This window comes from Schistocerca americana, chromosome 5 (assembly GCF_021461395.2).
Source record: "Schistocerca americana isolate TAMUIC-IGC-003095 chromosome 5, iqSchAmer2.1, whole genome shotgun sequence".
In the NCBI taxonomy this organism is placed as follows: Eukaryota; Metazoa; Arthropoda; class Insecta; order Orthoptera; family Acrididae; genus Schistocerca; species Schistocerca americana.
The window spans coordinates 125,445,479-125,466,395 of NC_060123.1; the positions used below are offsets into that span (position 1 = coordinate 125,445,479).

Consider the following 20,917-nt stretch of genomic DNA (forward strand, 5'->3'; position numbering starts at 1 on the left):
CCCTCACCTCGGTGCCGGTTAAAACGATTTCGCCCCCGGGTGGGCTCGAACCACCAACCTTTCGGTTAACAGCCGAACGCGCTAGCCGATTGCGCCACGGAGGCCTTGACTTTGGCTCCCTTGTGCTCTGTATATCAACGCAATTCGTATACCTTCTGCAGGAATCTCGCAGAATGGTAGCATTTGCTTACGCCTCTTCACATGGATAACGTGCATGCACACTGTAGCGAGGCTCGTAAACGAATGACATCGCCAAGCATGACATTATACTACAAAATGCATACAAACCAATGTTCTGCCTATGCATTCAGAAAACCTCTGAGGCCAGTAGAATACTTGTCATAGGTTGTAGAACATCCCTTTCATTCAGTGTACTGCCATGTGTTAGATGCTGCTCGAGATAGCTCCGCTCCTTGCAGGAAGGTTTAAAAAATGAATGCCTTCTGTGAGGTTCGAACTCACGACCCCTGGTTTACGAGACCAGTGCTCTACCACTGAGCTAAGAAGGCGGCAGCTTAGCGTTTGTGAGCTATCCCCAAATTGTTACTTCATCATACTGAATCTTGCAGCCCTCGACCAGATATCGGATTTGGCACACAGCTGCTGCTGGGGGTGTCCACATTGCCGTTTTCCAAATCTCTTGAATGTTTCGCCCTTACGATCGACGACGAGCGTCGGCCCACCAAAAGTTAGCGGTCTGCACAATCCTGACCTAGTGCACAGCTTGTGGGATAGCGTGGCTCGACTGCGAAATGCGCCTTTCGGCTCCTCTCTCTGGCTACAGTGCGCTGTTGTCCACAGTGGCACTGGCGTTGCCCATGGGGCTTCATGTAAGGCGACTGCACGTCGCTCGGCCAACAGCGGCCTACTGCAGACCGACACTTAAGACACACCAAATACAAATCGACATCGAGAGACAGGCCCTGTCATATGGCACTCGCGACGTATATGCTGAAATTGAATGTAAAGAATACGTCTTTTGTAGCGGGCGTCCCTCTACTGCAGTGTCACACATGACGAATAAAAAGGAAAACAGCAGAACGTCTGTGTAGGGCCATGTTTTTACCTACAGTGTCACTTGGCTGAATGTGTATAAGGCTCTGTGGCATCACTCAAACGCAGCCAAATTGTCACACTAGCTGTGTATCTCTAACAAAGTTGACGTATGCCCTCACCTCGGTGCCGGTTAAAACGATTTCGCCCCCGGGTGGGCTCGAACCACCAACCTTTCGGTTAACAGCCGAACGCGCTAGCCGATTGCGCCACGGAGGCCTTGACTTTGGCTCCCTTGTGCTCTGTATATCAACGCAATTCGTATACCTTCTGCAGGAATCTCGCAGAATGGTAGCATTTGCTTACGCCTCTTCACATGGATAACGTGCATGCACACTGTAGCGAGGCTCGTAAACGAATGACATCGCCAAGCATGACATTATACTACGAAATGCATACAAACCAATGTTCTGCCTATGCATTCAGAAAACCTCTGAGGCCAGTAGAATACTTGTCATAGGTTGTAGAACATCCCTTTCATTCAGTGTACTGCCATGTGTTAGATGCTGCTCGAGATAGCTCCGCTCCTTGCAGGAAGGTTTAAAAAATGAATGCCTTCTGTGAGGTTCGAACTCACGACCCCTGGTTTACGAGACCAGTGCTCTACCACTGAGCTAAGAAGGCGGCAGCTTAGCGTTTGTGAGCTATCCCCAAATTGTTACTTCATCATACTGAATCTTGCAGCCCTCGACCAGATATCGGATTTGGCACACAGCTGCTGCTGGGGGTGTCCACATTGCCGTTTTCCAAATCTCTTGAATGTTTCGCCCTTACGATCGACGACGAGCGTCGGCCCACCAAAAGTTAGCGGTCTGCACAATCCTGACCTAGTGCACAGCTTGTGGGATAGCGTGGCTCGACTGCGAAATGCGCCTTTCGGCTCCTCTCTCTGGCTACAGTGCGCTGTTGTCCACAGTGGCACTGGCGTTGCCCATGGGGCTTCATGTAAGGCGACTGCACGTCGCTCGGCCAACAGCGGCCTACTGCAGACCGACACTTAAGACACACCAAATACAAATCGACATCGAGAGACAGGCCCTGTCATATGGCACTCGCGACGTATATGCTGAAATTGAATGTAAAGAATACGTCTTTTGTAGCGGGCGTCCCTCTACTGCAGTGTCACACATGACGAATAAAAAGGAAAACAGCAGAACGTCTGTGTAGGGCCATGTTTTTACCTACAGTGTCACTTGGCTGAATGTGTATAAGGCTCTGTGGCATCACTCAAACGCAGCCAAATTGTCACACTAGCTGTGTATCTCTAACAAAGTTGACGTATGCCCTCACCTCGGTGCCGGTTAAAACGATTTCGCCCCCGGGTGGGCTCGAACCACCAACCTTTCGGTTAACAGCCGAACGCGCTAGCCGATTGCGCCACGGAGGCCTTGACTTTGGCTCCCTTGTGCTCTGTATATCAACGCAATTCGTATACCTTCTGCAGGAATCTCGCAGAATGGTAGCATTTGCTTACGCCTCTTCACATGGATAACGTGCATGCACACTGTAGCGAGGCTCGTAAACGAATGACATCGCCAAGCATGACATTATACTACAAAATGCATACAAACCAATGTTCTGCCTATGCATTCAGAAAACCTCTGAGGCCAGTAGAATACTTGTCATAGGTTGTAGAACATCCCTTTCATTCAGTGTACTGCCATGTGTTAGATGCTGCTCGAGATAGCTCCGCTCCTTGCAGGAAGGTTTAAAAAATGAATGCCTTCTGTGAGGTTCGAACTCACGACCCCTGGTTTACGAGACCAGTGCTCTACCACTGAGCTAAGAAGGCGGCAGCTTAGCGTTTGTGAGCTATCCCCAAATTGTTACTTCATCATACTGAATCTTGCAGCCCTCGACCAGATATCGGATTTGGCACACAGCTGCTGCTGGGGGTGTCCACATTGCCGTTTTCCAAATCTCTTGAATGTTTCGCCCTTACGATCGACGACGAGCGTCGGCCCACCAAAAGTTAGCGGTCTGCACAATCCTGACCTAGTGCACAGCTTGTGGGATAGCGTGGCTCGACTGCGAAATGCGCCTTTCGGCTCCTCTCTCTGGCTACAGTGCGCTGTTGTCCACAGTGGCACTGGCGTTGCCCATGGGGCTTCATGTAAGGCGACTGCACGTCGCTCGGCCAACAGCGGCCTACTGCAGACCGACACTTAAGACACACCAAATACAAATCGACATCGAGAGACAGGCCCTGTCATATGGCACTCGCGACGTATATGCTGAAATTGAATGTAAAGAATACGTCTTTTGTAGCGGGCGTCCCTCTACTGCAGTGTCACACATGACGAATAAAAAGGAAAACAGCAGAACGTCTGTGTAGGGCCATGTTTTTACCTACAGTGTCACTTGGCTGAATGTGTATAAGGCTCTGTGGCATCACTCAAACGCAGCCAAATTGTCACACTAGCTGTGTATCTCTAACAAAGTTGACGTATGCCCTCACCTCGGTGCCGGTTAAAACGATTTCGCCCCCGGGTGGGCTCGAACCACCAACCTTTCGGTTAACAGCCGAACGCGCTAGCCGATTGCGCCACGGAGGCCTTGACTTTGGCTCCCTTGTGCTCTGTATATCAACGCAATTCGTATACCTTCTGCAGGAATCTCGCAGAATGGTAGCATTTGCTTACGCCTCTTCACATGGATAACGTGCATGCACACTGTAGCGAGGCTCGTAAACGGATGACATCGCCAAGCATGACATTATACTACAAAATGCATACAAACCAATGTTCTGCCTATGCATTCAGAAAACCTCTGAGGCCAGTAGAATACTTGTCATAGGTTGTAGAACATCCCTTTCATTCAGTGTACTGCCATGTGTTAGATGCTGCTCGAGATAGCTCCGCTCCTTGCAGGAAGGTTTAAAAAATGAATGCCTTCTGTGAGGTTCGAACTCACGACCCCTGGTTTACGAGACCAGTGCTCTACCACTGAGCTAAGAAGGCGGCAGCTTAGCGTTTGTGAGCTATCCCCAAATTGTTACTTCATCATACTGAATCTTGCAGCCCTCGACCAGATATCGGATTTGGCACACAGCTGCTGCTGGGGGTGTCCACATTGCCGTTTTCCAAATCTCTTGAATGTTTCGCCCTTACGATCGACGACGAGCGTCGGCCCACCAAAAGTTAGCGGTCTGCACAATCCTGACCTAGTGCACAGCTTGTGGGATAGCGTGGCTCGACTGCGAAATGCGCCTTTCGGCTCCTCTCTCTGGCTACAGTGCGCTGTTGTCCACAGTGGCACTGGCGTTGCCCATGGGGCTTCATGTAAGGCGACTGCACGTCGCTCGGCCAACAGCGGCCTACTGCAGACCGACACTTAAGACACACCAAATACAAATCGACATCGAGAGACAGGCCCTGTCATATGGCACTCGCGACGTATATGCTGAAATTGAATGTAAAGAATACGTCTTTTGTAGCGGGCGTCCCTCTACTGCAGTGTCACACATGACGAATAAAAAGGAAAACAGCAGAACGTCTGTGTAGGGCCATGTTTTTACCTACAGTGTCACTTGGCTGAATGTGTATAAGGCTCTGTGGCATCACTCAAACGCAGCCAAATTGTCACACTAGCTGTGTATCTCTAACAAAGTTGACGTATGCCCTCACCTCGGTGCCGGTTAAAACGATTTCGCCCCCGGGTGGGCTCGAACCACCAACCTTTCGGTTAACAGCCGAACGCGCTAGCCGATTGCGCCACGGAGGCCTTGACTTTGGCTCCCTTGTGCTCTGTATATCAACGCAATTCGTATACCTTCTGCAGGAATCTCGCAGAATGGTAGCATTTGCTTACGCCTCTTCACATGGATAACGTGCATGCACACTGTAGCGAGGCTCGTAAACGAATGACATCGCCAAGCATGACATTATACTACAAAATGCATACAAACCAATGTTCTGCCTATGCATTCAGAAAACCTCTGAGGCCAGTAGAATACTTGTCATAGGTTGTAGAACATCCCTTTCATTCAGTGTACTGCCATGTGTTAGATGCTGCTCGAGATAGCTCCGCTCCTTGCAGGAAGGTTTAAAAAATGAATGCCTTCTGTGAGGTTCGAACTCACGACCCCTGGTTTACGAGACCAGTGCTCTACCACTGAGCTAAGAAGGCGGCAGCTTAGCGTTTGTGAGCTATCCCCAAATTGTTTCTTCATCATACTGAATCTTGCAGCCCTCGACCAGATATCGGATTTGGCACACAGCTGCTGCTGGGGGTGTCCACATTGCCGTTTTCCAAATCTCTTGAATGTTTCGCCCTTACGATCGACGACGAGCGTCGGCCCACCAAAAGTTAGCGGTCTGCACAATCCTGACCTAGTGCACAGCTTGTGGGATAGCGTGGCTCGACTGCGAAATGCGCCTTTCGGCTCCTCTCTCTGGCTACAGTGCGCTGTTGTCCACAGTGGCACTGGCGTTGCCCATGGGGCTTCATGTAAGGCGACTGCACGTCGCTCGGCCAACAGCGGCCTACTGCAGACCGACACTTAAGACACACCAAATACAAATCGACATCGAGAGACAGGCCCTGTCATATGGCACTCGCGACGTATATGCTGAAATTGAATGTAAAGAATACGTCTTTTGTAGCGGGCGTCCCTCTACTGCAGTGTCACACATGACGAATAAAAAGGAAAACAGCAGAACGTCTGTGTAGGGCCATGTTTTTACCTACAGTGTCACTTGGCTGAATGTGTATAAGGCTCTGTGGCATCACTCAAACGCAGCCAAATTGTCACACTAGCTGTGTATCTCTAACAAAGTTGACGTATGCCCTCACCTCGGTGCCGGTTAAAACGACTGCACGTCGCTCGGCCAACAGCGGCCTACTGCAGACCGACACTTAAGACACACCAAATACAAATCGACATCGAGAGACAGGCCCTGTCATATGGCACTCGCGACGTATATGCTGAAATTGAATGTAAAGAATACGTCTTTTGTAGCGGGCGTCCCTCTACTGCAGTGTCACACATGACGAATAAAAAGGAAAACAGCAGAACGTCTGTGTAGGGCCATGTTTTTACCTACAGTGTCACTTGGCTGAATGTGTATAAGGCTCTGTGGCATCACTCAAACGCAGTCAAATTGTCACACTAGCTGTGTATCTCTAACAAAGTTGACGTATGCCCTCACCTCGGTGCCGGTTAAAACGATTTCGCCCCCGGGTGGGCTCGAACCACCAACCTTTCGGTTAACAGCCGAACGCGCTAGCCGATTGCGCCACGGAGGCCTTGACTTTGGCTCCCTTGTGCTCTGTATATCAACGCAATTCGTATACCTTCTGCAGGAATCTCGCAGAATGGTAGCATTTGCTTACGCCTCTTCACATGGATAACGTGCATGCACACTGTAGCGAGGCTCGTAAACGAATGACATCGCCAAGCATGACATTATACTACAAAATGCATACAAACCAATGTTCTGCCTATGCATTCAGAAAACCTCTGAGGCCAGTAGAATACTTGTCATAGGTTGTAGAACATCCCTTTCATTCAGTGTACTGCCATGTGTTAGATGCTGCTCGAGATAGCTCCGCTCCTTGCAGGAAGGTTTAAAAAATGAATGCCTTCTGTGAGGTTCGAACTCACGACCCCTGGTTTACGAGACCAGTGCTCTACCACTGAGCTAAGAAGGCGGCAGCTTAGCGTTTGTGAGCTATCCCCAAATTGTTACTTCATCATACTGAATCTTGCAGCCCTCGACCAGATATCGGATTTGGCACACAGCTGCTGCTGGGGGTGTCCACATTGCCGTTTTCCAATTCTCTTGAATGTTTCGCCCTTACGATCGACGACGAGCGTCGGCCCACCAAAAGTTAGCGGTCTGCACAATCCTGACCTAGTGCACAGCTTGTGGGATAGCGTGGCTCGACTGCGAAATGCGCCTTTCGGCTCCTCTCTCTGGCTACAGTGCGCTGTTGTCCACAGTGGCACTGGCGTTGCCCATGGGGCTTCATGTAAGGCGACTGCACGTCGCTCGGCCAACAGCGGCCTACTGCAGACCGACACTTAAGACACACCAAATACAAATCGACATCGAGAGACAGGCCCTGTCATATGGCACTCGCGACGTATATGCTGAAATTGAATGTAAAGAATACGTCTTTTGTAGCGGGCGTCCCTCTACTGCAGTGTCACACATGACGAATAAAAAGGAAAACAGCAGAACGTCTGTGTAGGGCCATGTTTTTACCTACAGTGTCACTTGGCTGAATGTGTATAAGGCTCTGTGGCATCACTCAAACGCAGCCAAATTGTCACACTAGCTGTGTATCTCTAACAAAGTTGACGTATGCCCTCACCTCGGTGCCGGTTAAAACGATTTCGCCCCCGGGTGGGCTCGAACCACCAACCTTTCGGTTAACAGCCGAACGCGCTAGCCGATTGCGCCACGGAGGCCTTGACTTTGGCTCCCTTGTGCTCTGTATATCAACGCAATTCGTATACCTTCTGCAGGAATCTCGCAGAATGGTAGCATTTGCTTACGCCTCTTCACATGGATAACGTGCATGCACACTGTAGCGAGGCTCGTAAACGAATGACATCGCCAAGCATGACATTATACTACAAAATGCATACAAACCAATGTTCTGCCTATGCATTCAGAAAACCTCTGAGGCCAGTAGAATACTTGTCATAGGTTGTAGAACATCCCTTTCATTCAGTGTACTGCCATGTGTTAGATGCTGCTCGAGATAGCTCCGCTCCTTGCAGGAAGGTTTAAAAAATGAATGCCTTCTGTGAGGTTCGAACTCACGACCCCTGGTTTACGAGACCAGTGCTCTACCACTGAGCTAAGAAGGCGGCAGCTTAGCGTTTGTGAGCTATCCCCAAATTGTTACTTCATCATACTGAATCTTGCAGCCCTCGACCAGATATCGGATTTGGCACACAGCTGCTGCTGGGGGTGTCCACATTGCCGTTTTCCAATTCTCTTGAATGTTTCGCCCTTACGATCGACGACGAGCGTCGGCCCACCAAAAGTTAGCGGTCTGCACAATCCTGACCTAGTGCACAGCTTGTGGGATAGCGTGGCTCGACTGCGAAATGCGCCTTTCGGCTCCTCTCTCTGGCTACAGTGCGCTGTTGTCCACAGTGGCACTGGCGTTGCCCATGGGGCTTCATGTAAGGCGACTGCACGTCGCTCGGCCAACAGCGGCCTACTGCAGACCGACACTTAAGACACACCAAATACAAATCGACATCGAGAGACAGGCCCTGTCATATGGCACTCGCGACGTATATGCTGAAATTGAATGTAAAGAATACGTCTTTTGTAGCGGGCGTCCCTCTACTGCAGTGTCACACATGACGAATAAAAAGGAAAACAGCAGAACGTCTGTGTAGGGCCATGTTTTTACCTACAGTGTCACTTGGCTGAATGTGTATAAGGCTCTGTGGCATCACTCAAACGCAGCCAAATTGTCACACTAGCTGTGTATCTCTAACAAAGTTGACGTATGCCCTCACCTCGGTGCCGGTTAAAAAGATTTCGCCCCCGGGTGGGCTCGAACCACCAACCTTTCGGTTAACAGCCGAACGCGCTAGCCGATTGCGCCACGGAGGCCTTGACTTTGGCTCCCTTGTGCTCTGTATATCAACGCAATTCGTATACCTTCTGCAGGAATCTCGCAGAATGGTAGCATTTGCTTACGCCTCTTCACATGGATAACGTGCATGCACACTGTAGCGAGGCTCGTAAACGAATGACATCGCCAAGCATGACATTATACTACAAAATGCATACAAACCAATGTTCTGCCTATGCATTCAGAAAACCTCTGAGGCCAGTAGAATACTTGTCATAGGTTGTAGAACATCCCTTTCATTCAGTGTACTGCCATGTGTTAGATGCTGCTCGAGATAGCTCCGCTCCTTGCAGGAAGGTTTAAAAAATGAATGCCTTCTGTGAGGTTCGAACTCACGACCCCTGGTTTACGAGACCAGTGCTCTACCACTGAGCTAAGAAGGCGGCAGCTTAGCGTTTGTGAGCTATCCCCAAATTGTTACTTCATCATACTGAATCTTGCAGCCCTCGACCAGATATCGGATTTGGCACACAGCTGCTGCTGGGGGTGTCCACATTGCCGTTTTCCAATTCTCTTGAATGTTTCGCCCTTACGATCGACGACGAGCGTCGGCCCACCAAAAGTTAGCGGTCTGCACAATCCTGACCTAGTGCACAGCTTGTGGGATAGCGTGGCTCGACTGCGAAATGCGCCTTTCGGCTCCTCTCTCTGGCTACAGTGCGCTGTTGTCCACAGTGGCACTGGCGTTGCCCATGGGGCTTCATGTAAGGCGACTGCACGTCGCTCGGCCAACAGCGGCCTACTGCAGACCGACACTTAAGACACACCAAATACAAATCGACATCGAGAGACAGGCCCTGTCATATGGCACTCGCGACGTATATGCTGAAATTGAATGTAAAGAATACGTCTTTTGTAGCGGGCGTCCCTCTACTGCAGTGTCACACATGACGAATAAAAAGGAAAACAGCAGAACGTCTGTGTAGGGCCATGTTTTTACCTACAGTGTCACTTGGCTGAATGTGTATAAGGCTCTGTGGCATCACTCAAACGCAGCCAAATTGTCACACTAGCTGTGTATCTCTAACAAAGTTGACGTATGCCCTCACCTCGGTGCCGGTTAAAACGATTTCGCCCCCGGGTGGGCTCGAACCACCAACCTTTCGGTTAACAGCCGAACGCGCTAGCCGATTGCGCCACGGAGGCCTTGACTTTGGCTCCCTTGTGCTCTGTATATCAACGCAATTCGTATACCTTCTGCAGGAATCTCGCAGAATGGTAGCATTTGCTTACGCCTCTTCACATGGATAACGTGCATGCACACTGTAGCGAGGCTCGTAAACGAATGACATCGCCAAGCATGACATTATACTACAAAATGCATACAAACCAATGTTCTGCCTATGCATTCAGAAAACCTCTGAGGCCAGTAGAATACTTGTCATAGGTTGTAGAACATCCCTTTCATTCAGTGTACTGCCATGTGTTAGATGCTGCTCGAGATAGCTCCGCTCCTTGCAGGAAGGTTTAAAAAATGAATGCCTTCTGTGAGGTTCGAACTCACGACCCCTGGTTTACGAGACCAGTGCTCTACCACTGAGCTAAGAAGGCGGCAGCTTAGCGTTTGTGAGCTATCCCCAAATTGTTACTTCATCATACTGAATCTTGCAGCCCTCGACCAGATATCGGATTTGGCACACAGCTGCTGCTGGGGGTGTCCACATTGCCGTTTTCCAATTCTCTTGAATGTTTCGCCCTTACGATCGACGACGAGCGTCGGCCCACCAAAAGTTAGCGGTCTGCACAATCCTGACCTAGTGCACAGCTTGTGGGATAGCGTGGCTCGACTGCGAAATGCGCCTTTCGGCTCCTCTCTCTGGCTACAGTGCGCTGTTGTCCACAGTGGCACTGGCGTTGCCCATGGGGCTTCATGTAAGGCGACTGCACGTCGCTCGGCCAACAGCGGCCTACTGCAGACCGACACTTAAGACACACCAAATACAAATCGACATCGAGAGACAGGCCCTGTCATATGGCACTCGCGACGTATATGCTGAAATTGAATGTAAAGAATACGTCTTTTGTAGCGGGCGTCCCTCTACTGCAGTGTCACACATGACGAATAAAAAGGAAAACAGCAGAACGTCTGTGTAGGGCCATGTTTTTACCTACAGTGTCACTTGGCTGAATGTGTATAAGGCTCTGTGGCATCACTCAAACGCAGCCAAATTGTCACACTAGCTGTGTATCTCTAACAAAGTTGACGTATGCCCTCACCTCGGTGCCGGTTAAAACGATTTCGCCCCCGGGTGGGCTCGAACCACCAACCTTTCGGTTAACAGCCGAACGCGCTAGCCGATTGCGCCACGGAGGCCTTGACTTTGGCTCCCTTGTGCTCTGTATATCAACGCAATTCGTATACCTTCTGCAGGAATCTCGCAGAATGGTAGCATTTGCTTACGCCTCTTCACATGGATAACGTGCATGCACACTGTAGCGAGGCTCGTAAACGAATGACATCGCCAAGCATGACATTATACTACAAAATGCATACAAACCAATGTTCTGCCTATGCATTCAGAAAACCTCTGAGGCCAGTAGAATACTTGTCATAGGTTGTAGAACATCCCTTTCATTCAGTGTACTGCCATGTGTTAGATGCTGCTCGAGATAGCTCCGCTCCTTGCAGGAAGGTTTAAAAAATGAATGCCTTCTGTGAGGTTCGAACTCACGACCCCTGGTTTACGAGACCAGTGCTCTACCACTGAGCTAAGAAGGCGGCAGCTTAGCGTTTGTGAGCTATCCCCAAATTGTTACTTCATCATACTGAATCTTGCAGCCCTCGACCAGATATCGGATTTGGCACACAGCTGCTGCTGGGGGTGTCCACATTGCCGTTTTCCAATTCTCTTGAATGTTTCGCCCTTACGATCGACGACGAGCGTCGGCCCACCAAAAGTTAGCGGTCTGCACAATCCTGACCTAGTGCACAGCTTGTGGGATAGCGTGGCTCGACTGCGAAATGCGCCTTTCGGCTCCTCTCTCTGGCTACAGTGCGCTGTTGTCCACAGTGGCACTGGCGTTGCCCATGGGGCTTCATGTAAGGCGACTGCACGTCGCTCGGCCAACAGCGGCCTACTGCAGACCGACACTTAAGACACACCAAATACAAATCGACATCGAGAGACAGGCCCTGTCATATGGCACTCGCGACGTATATGCTGAAATTGAATGTAAAGAATACGTCTTTTGTAGCGGGCGTCCCTCTACTGCAGTGTCACACATGACGAATAAAAAGGAAAACAGCAGAACGTCTGTGTAGGGCCATGTTTTTACCTACAGTGTCACTTGGCTGAATGTGTATAAGGCTCTGTGGCATCACTCAAACGCAGCCAAATTGTCACACTAGCTGTGTATCTCTAACAAAGTTGACGTATGCCCTCACCTCGGTGCCGGTTAAAACGATTTCGCCCCCGGGTGGGCTCGAACCACCAACCTTTCGGTTAACAGCCGAACGCGCTAGCCGATTGCGCCACGGAGGCCTTGACTTTGGCTCCCTTGTGCTCTGTATATCAACGCAATTCGTATACCTTCTGCAGGAATCTCGCAGAATGGTAGCATTTGCTTACGCCTCTTCACATGGATAACGTGCATGCACACTGTAGCGAGGCTCGTAAACGAATGACATCGCCAAGCATGACATTATACTACAAAATGCATACAAACCAATGTTCTGCCTATGCATTCAGAAAACCTCTGAGGCCAGTAGAATACTTGTCATAGGTTGTAGAACATCCCTTTCATTCAGTGTACTGCCATGTGTTAGATGCTGCTCGAGATAGCTCCGCTCCTTGCAGGAAGGTTTAAAAAATGAATGCCTTCTGTGAGGTTCGAACTCACGACCCCTGGTTTACGAGACCAGTGCTCTACCACTGAGCTAAGAAGGCGGCAGCTTAGCGTTTGTGAGCTATCCCCAAATTGTTACTTCATCATACTGAATCTTGCAGCCCTCGACCAGATATCGGATTTGGCACACAGCTGCTGCTGGGGGTGTCCACATTGCCGTTTTCCAATTCTCTTGAATGTTTCGCCCTTACGATCGACGACGAGCGTCGGCCCACCAAAAGTTAGCGGTCTGCACAATCCTGACCTAGTGCACAGCTTGTGGGATAGCGTGGCTCGACTGCGAAATGCGCCTTTCGGCTCCTCTCTCTGGCTACAGTGCGCTGTTGTCCACAGTGGCACTGGCGTTGCCCATGGGGCTTCATGTAAGGCGACTGCACGTCGCTCGGCCAACAGCGGCCTACTGCAGACCGACACTTAAGACACACCAAATACAAATCGACATCGAGAGACAGGCCCTGTCATATGGCACTCGCGACGTATATGCTGAAATTGAATGTAAAGAATACGTCTTTTGTAGCGGGCGTCCCTCTACTGCAGTGTCACACATGACGAATAAAAAGGAAAACAGCAGAACGTCTGTGTAGGGCCATGTTTTTACCTACAGTGTCACTTGGCTGAATGTGTATAAGGCTCTGTGGCATCACTCAAACGCAGCCAAATTGTCACACTAGCTGTGTATCTCTAACAAAGTTGACGTATGCCCTCACCTCGGTGCCGGTTAAAACGATTTCGCCCCCGGGTGGGCTCGAACCACCAACCTTTCGGTTAACAGCCGAACGCGCTAGCCGATTGCGCCACGGAGGCCTTGACTTTGGCTCCCTTGTGCTCTGTATATCAACGCAATTCGTATACCTTCTGCAGGAATCTCGCAGAATGGTAGCATTTGCTTACGCCTCTTCACATGGATAACGTGCATGCACACTGTAGCGAGGCTCGTAAACGAATGACATCGCCAAGCATGACATTATACTACAAAATGCATACAAACCAATGTTCTGCCTATGCATTCAGAAAACCTCTGAGGCCAGTAGAATACTTGTCATAGGTTGTAGAACATCCCTTTCATTCAGTGTACTGCCATGTGTTAGATGCTGCTCGAGATAGCTCCGCTCCTTGCAGGAAGGTTTAAAAAATGAATGCCTTCTGTGAGGTTCGAACTCACGACCCCTGGTTTACGAGACCAGTGCTCTACCACTGAGCTAAGAAGGCGGCAGCTTAGCGTTTGTGAGCTATCCCCAAATTGTTACTTCATCATACTGAATCTTGCAGCCCTCGACCAGATATCGGATTTGGCACACAGCTGCTGCTGGGGGTGTCCACATTGCCGTTTTCCAATTCTCTTGAATGTTTCGCCCTTACGATCGACGACGAGCGTCGGCCCACCAAAAGTTAGCGGTCTGCACAATCCTGACCTAGTGCACAGCTTGTGGGATAGCGTGGCTCGACTGCGAAATGCGCCTTTCGGCTCCTCTCTCTGGCTACAGTGCGCTGTTGTCCACAGTGGCACTGGCGTTGCCCATGGGGCTTCATGTAAGGCGACTGCACGTCGCTCGGCCAACAGCGGCCTACTGCAGACCGACACTTAAGACACACCAAATACAAATCGACATCGAGAGACAGGCCCTGTCATATGGCACTCGCGACGTATATGCTGAAATTGAATGTAAAGAATACGTCTTTTGTAGCGGGCGTCCCTCTACTGCAGTGTCACACATGACGAATAAAAAGGAAAACAGCAGAACGTCTGTGTAGGGCCATGTTTTTACCTACAGTGTCACTTGGCTGAATGTGTATAAGGCTCTGTGGCATCACTCAAACGCAGCCAAATTGTCACACTAGCTGTGTATCTCTAACAAAGTTGACGTATGCCCTCACCTCGGTGCCGGTTAAAACGATTTCGCCCCCGGGTGGGCTCGAACCACCAACCTTTCGGTTAACAGCCGAACGCGCTAGCCGATTGCGCCACGGAGGCCTTGACTTTGGCTCCCTTGTGCTCTGTATATCAACGCAATTCGTATACCTTCTGCAGGAATCTCGCAGAATGGTAGCATTTGCTTACGCCTCTTCACATGGATAACGTGCATGCACACTGTAGCGAGGCTCGTAAACGAATGACATCGCCAAGCATGACATTATACTACAAAATGCATACAAACCAATGTTCTGCCTATGCATTCAGAAAACCTCTGAGGCCAGTAGAATACTTGTCATAGGTTGTAGAACATCCCTTTCATTCAGTGTACTGCCATGTGTTAGATGCTGCTCGAGATAGCTCCGCTCCTTGCAGGAAGGTTTAAAAAATGAATGCCTTCTGTGAGGTTCGAACTCACGACCCCTGGTTTACGAGACCAGTGCTCTACCACTGAGCTAAGAAGGCGGCAGCTTAGCGTTTGTGAGCTATCCCCAAATTGTTACTTCATCATACTGAATCTTGCAGCCCTCGACCAGATATCGGATTTGGCACACAGCTGCTGCTGGGGGTGTCCACATTGCCGTTTTCCAATTCTCTTGAATGTTTCGCCCTTACGATCGACGACGAGCGTCGGCCCACCAAAAGTTAGCGGTCTGCACAATCCTGACCTAGTGCACAGCTTGTGGGATAGCGTGGCTCGACTGCGAAATGCGCCTTTCGGCTCCTCTCTCTGGCTACAGTGCGCTGTTGTCCACAGTGGCACTGGCGTTGCCCATGGGGCTTCATGTAAGGCGACTGCACGTCGCTCGGCCAACAGCGGCCTACTGCAGACCGACACTTAAGACACACCAAATACAAATCGACATCGAGAGACAGGCCCTGTCATATGGCACTCGCGACGTATATGCTGAAATTGAATGTAAAGAATACGTCTTTTGTAGCGGGCGTCCCTCTACTGCAGTGTCACACATGACGAATAAAAAGGAAAACAGCAGAACGTCTGTGTAGGGCCATGTTTTTACCTACAGTGTCACTTGGCTGAATGTGTATAAGGCTCTGTGGCATCACTCAAACGCAGCCAAATTGTCACACTAGCTGTGTATCTCTAACAAAGTTGACGTATGCCCTCACCTCGGTGCCGGTTAAAACGATTTCGCCCCCGGGTGGGCTCGAACCACCAACCTTTCGGTTAACAGCCGAACGCGCTAGCCGATTGCGCCACGGAGGCCTTGACTTTGGCTCCCTTGTGCTCTGTATATCAACGCAATTCGTATACCTTCTGCAGGAATCTCGCAGAATGGTAGCATTTGCTTACGCCTCTTCACATGGATAACGTGCATGCACACTGTAGCGAGGCTCGTAAACGAATGACATCGCCAAGCATGACATTATACTACAAAATGCATACAAACCAATGTTCTGCCTATGCATTCAGAAAACCTCTGAGGCCAGTAGAATACTTGTCATAGGTTGTAGAACATCCCTTTCATTCAGTGTACTGCCATGTGTTAGATGCTGCTCGAGATAGCTCCGCTCCTTGCAGGAAGGTTTAAAAAATGAATGCCTTCTGTGAGGTTCGAACTCACGACCCCTGGTTTACGAGACCAGTGCTCTACCACTGAGCTAAGAAGGCGGCAGCTTAGCGTTTGTGAGCTATCCCCAAATTGTTACTTCATCATACTGAATCTTGCAGCCCTCGACCAGATATCGGATTTGGCACACAGCTGCTGCTGGGGGTGTCCACATTGCCGTTTTCCAATTCTCTTGAATGTTTCGCCCTTACGATCGACGACGAGCGTCGGCCCACCAAAAGTTAGCGGTCTGCACAATCCTGACCTAGTGCACAGCTTGTGGGATAGCGTGGCTCGACTGCGAAATGCGCCTTTCGGCTCCTCTCTCTGGCTACAGTGCGCTGTTGTCCACAGTGGCACTGGCGTTGCCCATGGGGCTTCATGTAAGGCGACTGCACGTCGCTCGGCCAACAGCGGCCTACTGCAGACCGACACTTAAGACACACCAAATACAAATCGACATCGAGAGACAGGCCCTGTCATATGGCACTCGCGACGTATATGCTGAAATTGAATGTAAAGAATACGTCTTTTGTAGCGGGCGTCCCTCTACTGCAGTGTCACACATGACGAATAAAAAGGAAAACAGCAGAACGTCTGTGTAGGGCCATGTTTTTACCTACAGTGTCACTTGGCTGAATGTGTATAAGGCTCTGTGGCATCACTCAAACGCAGCCAAATTGTCACACTAGCTGTGTATCTCTAACAAAGTTGACGTATGCCCTCACCTCGGTGCCGGTTAAAACGATTTCGCCCCCGGGTGGGCTCGAACCACCAACCTTTCGGTTAACAGCCGAACGCGCTAGCCGATTGCGCCACGGAGGCCTTGACTTTGGCTCCCTTGTGCTCTGTATATCAACGCAATTCGTATACCTTCTGCAGGAATCTCGCAGAATGGTAGCATTTGCTTACGCCTCTTCACATGGATAACGTGCATGCACACTGTAGCGAGGCTCGTAAACGAATGACATCGCCAAGCATGACATTATACTACAAAATGCATACAAACCAATGTTCTGCCTATGCATTCAGAAAACCTCTGAGGCCAGTAGAATACTTGTCATAGGTTGTAGAACATCCCTTTCATTCAGTGTACTGCCATGTGTTAGATGCTGCTCGAGATAGCTCCGCTCCTTGCAGGAAGGTTTAAAAAATGAATGCCTTCTGTGAGGTTCGAACTCACGACTCGCTCGGCCAACAGCGGCCTACTGCAGACCGACACTTAAGACACACCAAATACAAATCGACATCGAGAGACAGGCCCTGTCATATGGCACTCGCGACGTATATGCTGAAATTGAATGTAAAGAATACGTCTTTTGTAGCGGGCGTCCCTCTACTGCAGTGTCACACATGACGAATAAAAAGGAAAACAGCAGAACGTCTGTGTAGGGCCATGTTTTTACCTACAGTGTCACTTGGCTGAATGTGTATAAGGCTCTGTGGCATCACTCAAACGCAGCCAAATTGTCACACTAGCTGTGTATCTCTAACAAAGTTGACGTATGCCCTCACCTCGGTGCCGGTTAAAACGATTTCGCCCCCGGGTGGGCTCGAACCACCAACCTTTCGGTTAACAGCCGAACGCGCTAGCCGATTGCGCCACGGAGGCCTTGACTTTGGCTCCCTTGTGCTCTGTATATCAACGCAATTCGTATACCTTCTGCAGGAATCTCGCAGAATGGTAGCATTTGCTTACGCCTCTTCACATGGATAACGTGCATGCACACTGTAGCGAGGCTCGTAAACGAATGACATCGCCAAGCATGACATTATACTACAAAATGCATACAAACCAATGTTCTGCCTATGCATTCAGAAAACCTCTGAGGCCAGTAGAATACTTGTCATAGGTTGTAGAACATCCCTTTCATTCAGTGTACTGCCATGTGTTAGATGCTGCTCGAGATAGCTCCGCTCCTTGCAGGAAGGTTTAAAAAATGAATGCCTTCTGTGAGGTTCGAACTCACGACCCCTGGTTTACGAGACCAGTGCTCTACCACTGAGCTAAGAAGGCGGCAGCTTAGCGTTTGTGAGCTATCCCCAAATTGTTACTTCATCATACTGAATCTTGCAGCCCTCGACCAGATATCGGATTTGGCACACAGCTGCTGCTGGGGGTGTCCACATTGCCGTTTTCCAAATCTCTTGAATGTTTCGCCCTTACGATCGACGACGAGCGTCGGCCCACCAAAAGTTAGCGGTCTGCACAATCCTGACCTAGTGCACAGCTTGTGGGATAGCGTGGCTCGACTGCGAAATGCGCCTTTCGGCTCCTCTCTCTGGCTACAGTGCGCTGTTGTCCACAGTGGCACTGGCGTTGCCCATGGGGCTTCATGTAAGGCGACTGCACGTCGCTCGGCCAACAGCGGCCTACTGCAGACCGACACTTAAGACACACCAAATACAAATCGACATCGAGAGACAGGCCCTGTCATATGGCACTCGCGACGTATATGCTGAAATTGAATGTAAAGAATACGTCTTTTGTAGCGGGCGTCCCTCTACTGCAGTGTCACACATGACGAATAAAAAGGAAAACAGCAGAACGTCTGTGTAGGGCCATGTTTTTACCTACAGTGTCACTTGGCTGAATGTGTATAAGGCTCTGTGGCATCACTCAAACGCAGCCAAATTGTCACACTAGCTGTGTATCTCTAACAAAGTTGACGTATGCCCTCACCTCGGTGCCGGTTAAAACGATTTCGCCCCCGGGTGGGCTCGAACCACCAACCTTTCGGTTAACAGCCGAACGCGCTAGCCGATTGCGCCACGGAGGCCTTGACTTTGGCTCCCTTGTGCTCTGTATATCAACGCAATTCGTATACCTTCTGCAGGAATCTCGCAGAATGGTAGCATTTGCTTACGCCTCTTCACATGGATAACGTGCATGCACACTGTAGCGAGGCTCGTAAACGAATGACATCGCCAAGCATGACATTATACTACAAAATGCATACAAACCAATGTTCTGCCTATGCATTCAGAAAACCTCTGAGGCCAGTAGAATACTTGTCATAGGTTGTAGAACATCCCTTTCATTCAGTGTACTGCCATGTGCTAGATGCTGCTCGAGATAGCTCCGCTCCTTGCAGGAAGGTTTAAAAAATGAATGCCTTCTGTGAGGTTCGAACTCACGACCCCTGGTTTACGAGACCAGTGCTCAACCACTGAGCTAAGAAGGCGGCAGCTTAGCGTTTGTGAGCTATCCCCAAATTGTTACTTCATCATACTGAATCTTGCAGCCCTCGACCAGATATCGGATTTGGCACACAGCTGCTGCTGGGGGTGTCCACATTGCCGTTTTCCAAATCTCTTGAATGTTTCGCCCTTACGATCGACGACGAGCGTCGGCCCACCAAAAGTTAGCGGTCTGCACAATCCTGACCTAGTGCACAGCTTGTGGGATAGCGTGGCTCGACTGCGAAATGCGCCTTTCGGCTCCTCTCTCTGGCTACAGTGCGCTGTTGTCCACAGTGGCACTGGCGTTGCCCATGGGGCTTCATGTAAGGCGACTGCACGTCGCTCGGCCAACAGCGGCCTACTGCAGACCGACACTTAAGACACACCAAATACAAATCGACATCGAGAGACAGGCCCTGTCATATGGCACTCGCGACGTATATGCTGAAATTGAATGTAAAGAATACGTCTTTTGTAGCGGGCGTCCCTCTACTGCAGTGTCACACATGACGAATAAAAAGGAAAACAGCAGAACGTCTGTGTAGGGCCATGTTTTTACCTACAGTGTCACTTGGCTGAATGTGTATAAGGCTCTGTGGCATCACTCAAACGCAGCCAAATTGTCACACTAGCTGTGTATCTCTAACAAAGTTGACGTATGCCCTCACCTCGGTGCCGGTTAAAACGATTTCGCCCCCGGGTGGGCTCGAACCACCAACCTTTCGGTTAACAGCCGAACGCGCTAGCCGATTGCGCCACGGAGGCCTTGACTTTGGCTCCCTTGTGCTCTGTATATCAACGCAATTCGTATACCTTCTGCAGGAATCTCGCAGAATGGTAGCATTTGCTTACGCCTCTATACATGGATAACGTGCATGCACACTGTAGCGAGGCTCGTAAACGAATGACATCGCCAAGCATGACATTATACTACAAAATGCATACAAACCAATGTTCTGCCTATGCATTCAGAAAACCTCTGAGGCCAGTAGAATACTTGTCATAGGTTGTAGAACATCCCTTTCATTCAGTGTACTGCCATGTGTTAGATGCTGCTCGAGATAGCTCCGCTCCTTGCAGGAAGGTTTAAAAAAATGAATGCCTTCTGTGAGGTTCGAACTCACGACCCCTGGTTTACGAGACCAGTGCTCTACCACTGAGCTAAGAAGGCGGCAGCTTAGCGTTTGTGAGCTATCCCCAAATTGTTACTTCATCATACTGAATCTTGCAGCCCTCGACCAGATATCGGATTTGGCACACAGCTGCTGCTGGGGGTGTCCACATTGCCGTTTTCCAAATCTCTTGAATGTTTCGCCCTTACGATCGACGACGAGCGTCGGCCCACCAAAAGTTAGCGGTCTGCACAATCCTGACCTAGTGCACAGCTTGTGGGATAGCGTGGCTCGACTGCGAAATGCGCCTTTCGGCTCCTCTCTCTGGCTACAGTGCGCTGTTGTCCACAGTGGCACTGGCGTTGCCCATGGGGCTTCATGTAAGGCGACTGCACGTCGCTCGGCCAACAGCGGCCTACTGCAGACCGACACTTAAGACACACCAAATACAAATCGACATCGAGAGACAGGCCCTGTCATATGGCACTCGCGACGTATATGCTGAAATTGAATGTAAAGAATACGTCTTTTGTAGCGGGCGTCCCTCTACTGCAGTGTCACACATGACGAATAAAAAGGAAAACAGCAGAACGTCTGTGTAGGGCCATGTTTTTACCTACAGTGTCACTTGGCTG

General features: G+C 50.0%; 35 non-coding genes across 35 annotated transcripts; all 35 read right to left on the bottom strand.

Annotated features, from left to right (window-relative positions):
* Positions 1 to 30: 30 nt before the first annotated feature.
* Trnan-guu lies at positions 31 to 104 on the bottom strand. Its single transcript has one exon. It is a non-coding gene; the product is annotated as a tRNA-Asn (tRNA).
* Positions 105 to 437: 333 nt separating this feature from the next.
* Positions 438 to 509, bottom strand: Trnat-cgu. The gene has a single exon. It is a non-coding gene; the product is annotated as a tRNA-Thr (tRNA).
* A 689-nt stretch (positions 510 to 1,198) lies between these two features.
* Positions 1,199 to 1,272, bottom strand: Trnan-guu. Its single transcript has one exon. It is a non-coding gene; the product is annotated as a tRNA-Asn (tRNA).
* A 333-nt stretch (positions 1,273 to 1,605) lies between these two features.
* Trnat-cgu lies at positions 1,606 to 1,677 on the bottom strand. The gene has a single exon. It is a non-coding gene; the product is annotated as a tRNA-Thr (tRNA).
* Positions 1,678 to 2,366: 689 nt separating this feature from the next.
* On the bottom strand, positions 2,367 to 2,440 carry Trnan-guu. The gene has a single exon. It is a non-coding gene; the product is annotated as a tRNA-Asn (tRNA).
* A 333-nt stretch (positions 2,441 to 2,773) lies between these two features.
* On the bottom strand, positions 2,774 to 2,845 carry Trnat-cgu. The gene has a single exon. It is a non-coding gene; the product is annotated as a tRNA-Thr (tRNA).
* Positions 2,846 to 3,534: 689 nt separating this feature from the next.
* Positions 3,535 to 3,608, bottom strand: Trnan-guu. The gene has a single exon. It is a non-coding gene; the product is annotated as a tRNA-Asn (tRNA).
* Positions 3,609 to 3,941: 333 nt separating this feature from the next.
* On the bottom strand, positions 3,942 to 4,013 carry Trnat-cgu. The gene has a single exon. It is a non-coding gene; the product is annotated as a tRNA-Thr (tRNA).
* Positions 4,014 to 4,702: 689 nt separating this feature from the next.
* On the bottom strand, positions 4,703 to 4,776 carry Trnan-guu. The gene has a single exon. It is a non-coding gene; the product is annotated as a tRNA-Asn (tRNA).
* A 333-nt stretch (positions 4,777 to 5,109) lies between these two features.
* Positions 5,110 to 5,181, bottom strand: Trnat-cgu. Its single transcript has one exon. It is a non-coding gene; the product is annotated as a tRNA-Thr (tRNA).
* A 1,045-nt stretch (positions 5,182 to 6,226) lies between these two features.
* On the bottom strand, positions 6,227 to 6,300 carry Trnan-guu. The gene has a single exon. It is a non-coding gene; the product is annotated as a tRNA-Asn (tRNA).
* A 333-nt stretch (positions 6,301 to 6,633) lies between these two features.
* Positions 6,634 to 6,705, bottom strand: Trnat-cgu. Its single transcript has one exon. It is a non-coding gene; the product is annotated as a tRNA-Thr (tRNA).
* Positions 6,706 to 7,394: 689 nt separating this feature from the next.
* Positions 7,395 to 7,468, bottom strand: Trnan-guu. The gene has a single exon. It is a non-coding gene; the product is annotated as a tRNA-Asn (tRNA).
* A 333-nt stretch (positions 7,469 to 7,801) lies between these two features.
* Positions 7,802 to 7,873, bottom strand: Trnat-cgu. The gene has a single exon. It is a non-coding gene; the product is annotated as a tRNA-Thr (tRNA).
* A 689-nt stretch (positions 7,874 to 8,562) lies between these two features.
* Positions 8,563 to 8,636, bottom strand: Trnan-guu. Its single transcript has one exon. It is a non-coding gene; the product is annotated as a tRNA-Asn (tRNA).
* Positions 8,637 to 8,969: 333 nt separating this feature from the next.
* Trnat-cgu lies at positions 8,970 to 9,041 on the bottom strand. Its single transcript has one exon. It is a non-coding gene; the product is annotated as a tRNA-Thr (tRNA).
* Positions 9,042 to 9,730: 689 nt separating this feature from the next.
* On the bottom strand, positions 9,731 to 9,804 carry Trnan-guu. The gene has a single exon. It is a non-coding gene; the product is annotated as a tRNA-Asn (tRNA).
* A 333-nt stretch (positions 9,805 to 10,137) lies between these two features.
* On the bottom strand, positions 10,138 to 10,209 carry Trnat-cgu. Its single transcript has one exon. It is a non-coding gene; the product is annotated as a tRNA-Thr (tRNA).
* A 689-nt stretch (positions 10,210 to 10,898) lies between these two features.
* Positions 10,899 to 10,972, bottom strand: Trnan-guu. Its single transcript has one exon. It is a non-coding gene; the product is annotated as a tRNA-Asn (tRNA).
* A 333-nt stretch (positions 10,973 to 11,305) lies between these two features.
* Positions 11,306 to 11,377, bottom strand: Trnat-cgu. The gene has a single exon. It is a non-coding gene; the product is annotated as a tRNA-Thr (tRNA).
* A 689-nt stretch (positions 11,378 to 12,066) lies between these two features.
* On the bottom strand, positions 12,067 to 12,140 carry Trnan-guu. The gene has a single exon. It is a non-coding gene; the product is annotated as a tRNA-Asn (tRNA).
* A 333-nt stretch (positions 12,141 to 12,473) lies between these two features.
* Trnat-cgu lies at positions 12,474 to 12,545 on the bottom strand. Its single transcript has one exon. It is a non-coding gene; the product is annotated as a tRNA-Thr (tRNA).
* Positions 12,546 to 13,234: 689 nt separating this feature from the next.
* Positions 13,235 to 13,308, bottom strand: Trnan-guu. The gene has a single exon. It is a non-coding gene; the product is annotated as a tRNA-Asn (tRNA).
* Positions 13,309 to 13,641: 333 nt separating this feature from the next.
* Trnat-cgu lies at positions 13,642 to 13,713 on the bottom strand. Its single transcript has one exon. It is a non-coding gene; the product is annotated as a tRNA-Thr (tRNA).
* Positions 13,714 to 14,402: 689 nt separating this feature from the next.
* Trnan-guu lies at positions 14,403 to 14,476 on the bottom strand. The gene has a single exon. It is a non-coding gene; the product is annotated as a tRNA-Asn (tRNA).
* Positions 14,477 to 14,809: 333 nt separating this feature from the next.
* On the bottom strand, positions 14,810 to 14,881 carry Trnat-cgu. The gene has a single exon. It is a non-coding gene; the product is annotated as a tRNA-Thr (tRNA).
* Positions 14,882 to 15,570: 689 nt separating this feature from the next.
* On the bottom strand, positions 15,571 to 15,644 carry Trnan-guu. Its single transcript has one exon. It is a non-coding gene; the product is annotated as a tRNA-Asn (tRNA).
* Positions 15,645 to 15,977: 333 nt separating this feature from the next.
* Trnat-cgu lies at positions 15,978 to 16,049 on the bottom strand. The gene has a single exon. It is a non-coding gene; the product is annotated as a tRNA-Thr (tRNA).
* Positions 16,050 to 16,738: 689 nt separating this feature from the next.
* Trnan-guu lies at positions 16,739 to 16,812 on the bottom strand. Its single transcript has one exon. It is a non-coding gene; the product is annotated as a tRNA-Asn (tRNA).
* A 713-nt stretch (positions 16,813 to 17,525) lies between these two features.
* Trnan-guu lies at positions 17,526 to 17,599 on the bottom strand. The gene has a single exon. It is a non-coding gene; the product is annotated as a tRNA-Asn (tRNA).
* Positions 17,600 to 17,932: 333 nt separating this feature from the next.
* On the bottom strand, positions 17,933 to 18,004 carry Trnat-cgu. The gene has a single exon. It is a non-coding gene; the product is annotated as a tRNA-Thr (tRNA).
* Positions 18,005 to 18,693: 689 nt separating this feature from the next.
* On the bottom strand, positions 18,694 to 18,767 carry Trnan-guu. Its single transcript has one exon. It is a non-coding gene; the product is annotated as a tRNA-Asn (tRNA).
* Positions 18,768 to 19,100: 333 nt separating this feature from the next.
* Positions 19,101 to 19,172, bottom strand: Trnat-cgu. The gene has a single exon. It is a non-coding gene; the product is annotated as a tRNA-Thr (tRNA).
* Positions 19,173 to 19,861: 689 nt separating this feature from the next.
* On the bottom strand, positions 19,862 to 19,935 carry Trnan-guu. The gene has a single exon. It is a non-coding gene; the product is annotated as a tRNA-Asn (tRNA).
* A 334-nt stretch (positions 19,936 to 20,269) lies between these two features.
* Trnat-cgu lies at positions 20,270 to 20,341 on the bottom strand. The gene has a single exon. It is a non-coding gene; the product is annotated as a tRNA-Thr (tRNA).
* Between the last annotated feature and the right edge of the window lie 576 nt (positions 20,342 to 20,917).